The following is a 5883-nucleotide window of genomic DNA, read 5'->3' as shown; positions in this document are numbered from 1 at the left end:
CCACGCCCCTGCCCCGGCCCGCCGTGGTCGTCGCCGACGCCCTCGCCATCCCCGCCGTCACCCTCGCCAGCCGCCCCCGTTGTGAGCCGCCACCGTCGAGGCTCTGTGTTCAGAGCTTGCATTTTTTTCATTGCATTGTTTTGCTTATGTATATTTTTTGTTCATTGCATTTTTTAGATATATAATGTATATATGTATGTGGTAGCTATATGATGAATGGATGTGGCTTTCTATGTATGAATATAATGTTCATAGCATTTTTTGATTTATATATATTTTTTCATATATATATATTAATTTTTTATTTAGGTTGTTAGTAGATATTGATTTTAGGTTAGTGCATTTGAATTAGGTTAGTGTAGAGGAAAAAGTAAAATAAGGAAAAGGAAGAAAAGAGGAAGAAGGAAGAAGGAAGAAGAAGAAGAAAAAGAAGGAGAGGAAAAAGGAAAATAAGTAGAGAAAGGAGAAGAAGAAGGAGAAGACGAGGAGAGGAAGAAGAGGAAGAAGAAGAAAAAAGAGGAGAATAAGAAGGAATAGAGGAGCTTCTTCTCCTTTTTTTCTCCTCTTTTTTTAAGGGTGTCGAGGGTGTCGAGGATCACCGAGGGGTCAAGGGTCGGGAACTAGGGTACAGGGTCGAGGGTCGTTAAGGGGTCAAGGGTCGAGGGTTTCAGGGTCGAGGGTTCGAGGGTTCTATAGGGTCGAGGGATCGAGGGTCGAGGGTTCCAGGGTCGTCTAGGGGTCGAGGGTTCCAGGGTCGTCGAGGGTTCCTAGTGTCAAAGTATAGAAGAAATCCATGGCTTCATCATTAGCCGGAAGTAACCAGGGCATGATGGTACGAAGTCCTCCAAAGTTATTCTGGAATGGAGTCCTGGATAGGATAATTTGCCTTTTTTATGAATTTCAGCAAAGGCCTTCCAAATAAAGATATTCGGAAGGTTCTTGCTGAACTTTGTACCAAAAAGCGAATTATCCTATCTGGGACTCCGTTCCAAAATAACTTTGGAGAGCTTCGTACCATCATGCACCTGTTACTTTCGCCTAATGATGAACACATGGTTTTGTTGAATCCTTTGACACTAGGCAACCTCCCGACCCGTCGGCGATCCTCGACCCCTTGACCCTCGACCCCTCGGCGATCCTCGACCCCTTGATAAAAAAAGAAGAAAAGAAGAAAAAAAAGGAGAAGAAAGAATAGAGGAGTTCTTCTACTCTATTATTTCTTCTCCTCTTTTTTTCTTCTTATCCCTCTTTTTTTTATCGGGAACGAGGGTCGTCGAGGGTCGCCGAGCGGTAGAGGAAACCCTAATTAAATAGCAAGTATCGTCGGTGTGAGATACATGTGGCCGTCGGTGTCGGACACTACATCCACGTCCCACAAGTGACGCGGGCGTCGATGCCCACGTCACTTGTGGGACATAGATGTAGTGTCGTCGTTGTTGTTGTCGATATACCCCCTCCCGATGGCTTCAACACGTGGGGGGGGGGGTCGATATTACCCCCTCCTTGAAGCGTTCTCGAGGCCACCCCTAACCCTTGAAGCGTTGTCGAGGCCACCCGAAACCCTAGAGACGCAGCGTCGAGGCCACTAATTAATATGATTCCTTATTGTGACTAGCTAGCTAGTTCTACGTTTGCCACTAATATATCCATATATGTCATGTTTGAATAATTGCCATGTTGTATATATTTGTGGAAACTATGGACACCCCACCCCGAGACGAAGCACAAGAAGCGTTGTTGAGGGACATAATCGCAGAAGGAAGTGATGCTGTCTGCTCGTTGATGTTTCTCAAAGACAATGATGGTCTGGAAGGAGAGGGTGAAGAAGCAGCTGGCTATGATTTACATGGCTCCGGGAGGGTGACGAAGGAGAGGGTGAAGAAGTAGACCGAGAGGACGGCTCCGGTGATCACCGAACCGAGTCCGGCCAGGTATATATATTAGTTAAGCCTGTGCTGACTAGATAATTGATGCATTCATTGTTTTGGTATGTACACATATTAATTAACTCTTGTCTTTGTTCTTTTTTCTAGCCCTTCGGATCGAGCACAACTTCGGTAAAGAGACGAGGCCCGAAGAAAAAGTTGAGCTCAGATGAAAAGTTTGAGATCATAGAAATCGCGCGCGACGGCCAACCTATTGAACCCTACCGGACAAAGAAGGCATTTGTTGCTTAGTGCGGGGTTCTGGTTAGGGACAAGATCCCGATCAGCATCCACCAATAGTATAAGCCTAAGAACAAAGACCCTGAGGTGTCTTATGTCAATGATATGCAGAAGAATGATCTTTGGATTGAGCTGAAGTCAAATTTCACCCTACCGCCAGAGGATGATCCGGAGAAGCGAGTTATAGAGCCATTAATCAAGTCTTTTGCTCTTAAGAAGATGGCAGACCTATTCAGGAATTGGAAGAAAGACCTGAATAGGTATGTCGATAAAAATGAGACACCGGAATTCAAGGGCAAATATGAGAACATCAGAGATAACTGGCCCGCATTTGTGGCCCACAAGACATCGGAAAAGAGTAAAAAGATGTTGGCGACAAAAAAGCAAAATGCTGCAAAGAAGAAGCTTCACCATCGCACGGGGTCAGGTGGCTACCTCGTAGCCCGGCCTAAGTGGGCCAAGGCTGAGAATGATCTGCTTGATAAAGGGATCGAACCAGAGACAATGAACTGGCCAGACCGTTGTCCGACTTGGTTCTTCGGGGCTGGCGGAACCTTGGACCCTGTAACAGGGAAGTGCATTTGGACGGATGAACAATTGGACATACCAGTCAAGAGGCTTCAGCAATATATCGAAGCAACGCAGCAAGGGACGTTCGTTCCAGACAGGGAGAAGGACGAGCTCACAATGGCCCTCGGGAATCCTGAGCACCCTGGACGGACACGAGGCACGCCAGGCTCCCTTTAGTGGAAGGCTGGATTTCCGGACGCAGGGGGTTACACAACCCAGGAGAGGAGGAAGAAACTGGAGCAGAGCCAACTGCAGGCGCTGCACGAAAGGGTAATGGGGCTAGAGGAATGAGAAGTAGATCGCAACAAACAACCTGCCGAAGCTTCCCCCGAAGCTACCCTGCCATCTCAGCGGAGAAGCAGCGTGGCTTCCACCGAGCTGCTTCAGCCGGAGCATGCCTTGATGGCTACTGCCAGCTATCTCGTGGATGCTATCACAGAGTCTCAAAATTGCCACCTTATGGCGGAATGGAGCAATTTGAAGGTCAAGGCGGCTGTTGGCTCTGTTTATCCTACTAAACCCGACTCAACTTTTCACTGCCGGCCGATTCCAGAAGGATATGCTAAGGTGATGGTGGATGAAATAACGGAGGGATTTGAGGACCTCCGGCTTGACCACCCTACCGGTGAAGGGGAGTATCGGCTGGGTTCTGATCTGAAGACTCCATGCCTATGGCGGAAGGATCTCATCAACCTTCCAAACTGGACGCCTCTGCCTCCTCCTCCTCCTCCCGCGAGTCAGGGCAGTCCGCCTCCTCCACCGCCTCCTCCTCTGGCGAGTGACGATCAGGGCACTCGGCCGGCTCCTTCTCCGGCGCGTGGCGGCACTCCGCCTCTTTCTCCGCCTGCGCCGGCGCGCCCGAGCAGCCTGCCTCCTCCTTCTCTGCCTCATCAGCAAGGGCGAAAGAGACCCGCCGCCGCTCCGTCTGCTCCGGCGCGTCGTAGTCCTTCTCCTCCGCCTCGTAAGTAAGGAAAGAAGACATCCGCTCCATCTGCTCTGCCGGCGTCTAGCAGTACAGCCAAAGGCGGGAGGAGATACATATTCGGTCCTTCTCTGAAGACTTCAGAGAAGTTACCGTACGAGAGGCCCGAGGAGGAAAACGCGAAGATCGCGCAGACCGAAGTGGATGACTGGTTTCAAGGGTTGAAAGCAAAGAGACATCCACCTCCGGAGGAGAAGGTAGATCCAGTGAAAGTGAAGCGCACTCTGGCTGCCCTGGCAAGACCACCCAAGTCTCCGCCGAAAGGCAACTATGAGTGCATTATTGGAAAGGCATTTGCCGAAGCGGAGAGGTCGGGAAGTACTAAAAGTGATCAAAGGATGAAAGAACGACGAGATGGGAAACAAATTGCCCAGCTCGGCGAACAAGCGAAGCAATCGTGCCCCCCCCCCTCAAGGTGCCTGCTAGCGACATCGTCAATCCGAGGATGGTGCTCGGTTATGGCAATCCTGCAGATTACCTGCCCAATGATGTACATTATGATTTCTTGGAGGTGCAGATACAAAGATACGAGTACGGGAAGCCTCTCGTCAAAGATGAAAGTTCTCTATCAACGATGATGCGAAGATTGCATGATTGGTACATGAAAACCTGCAGAGAGTCTGAGGGGAGGAGTACTTTGTATGTGAGAGTTAAAAAGGAGCATGACCTCCTTGGAATTGAACTGTTGCCTATTCCATTTGAGGAGTTCTATCAGTTTTTCAATCAATTGGCCCTCGATAAAGCAACGGTCACCTGCTACTGTCTGTAGGTAGTACTACTTCTGTCATTAAGTCTCTCTATATAACTCAGCTCTTTCATTGCATGTATTTATAATTATCCTCACTATATTATGCAGATTGAAGATCGCCTAATTGAAGAAAAGACAAGAGGGTGATATTGGGTTCATTAACACATATCTCATAGATAAAACTGAGGTTGAATTTCATAAAGAAAATACCGAGGCCAACTTGCTACAATCGTTGGTAATAAATGAACACAAAGATATAATACTCTTTCCTTACAACTTCAAGTGAGTGTTACTGTCTTGTGGCATATTCGGTTTCCCTTATTAGTCCAGGTTATAGTAATGTAATATTGATGAGTTATGCATGTGTGCGCAGCTACCACTATATTCTCCTAGAGATTAAGCTTGAGAAGGGATTAGTAACTGTCTTAGACTCCAAACGAAAAGATCCCAAGGAGTATGCGGACATGACTGAAATGCTCGAGAAGTAAGTTAAATCGATCATTATCCACCATATCAGCAACTTTGTTCATTTCTGATATCAAGTAATTGTTTTCTTTGTATGGCAGGGCTTGGAGAAAATTCACCAAAAAAGCTCCGGGACTGCCGAAGAAGCTGCAATTTAGACACCCGAAAGTAAGTAGTATATAGTAGCATATTCCACGCATCTCCTAGTGATTCAAGCGCTAGTTTCATCAATACCATTTAGCATGCTTGCTAATTATCAGTTTGATTGGCCCCTATTTCTTGTAAAGTGGTTGTGGCAGGAACAAAGGAATGATTTCTGTGGATACTACATTTGCGAGTCCATCCGCCACACGACCTGTGAGCGGGGCTAGTCCGACAAACAATATGAAGTGCGTAAATAACAATATTCACAATTTTATTTTATTACCATCATTTGTGTTGAGTTTCATTCATATATATATATATATATATATATATATATATATATATATATATATATATTGACCCCCTTCTTAAAATTAGATGTTTCGGATGCGGGATGAACTCCCAGCACCAGATCGCCTGCGAGCAATTCAAGAGGAATTGGCGGCATTCTTTCTTGTCCACGTGATCGCTGAAGACGGAGAATACTATGTGGACCACACGTCAGTATGTTACGAGATTATATTTGTAAAAGATAATTATTGTATATATGTAGCCGGTAGTGTCGGATAGATATACGAGAACTTGTTGTTCGACAAATCTCTCGGAGAAGGAGAGGTGGTCGATATCACTTCTCTCTGTACGCATATATGTTCATGACGATCTTGTTTGCTTACTAGCTAGCTAGCGTGTCTAGCTAGTCCTCTCTATATGTATGTATAGTACGTAGCGTCGACCAAGCACGGACAAAAGAGAGGACACTTCTCTCTATTAATTAGCTAGCTAACACAATATATGAAACACCTAAATTA

Source organism: Triticum dicoccoides, chromosome 7B (assembly GCF_002162155.2).
Source record: "Triticum dicoccoides isolate Atlit2015 ecotype Zavitan chromosome 7B, WEW_v2.0, whole genome shotgun sequence".
Lineage (NCBI taxonomy): Eukaryota > Viridiplantae > Streptophyta > Magnoliopsida > Poales > Poaceae > Triticum > Triticum dicoccoides.
Note: the sequence above shows the minus strand (reverse complement) of the source record.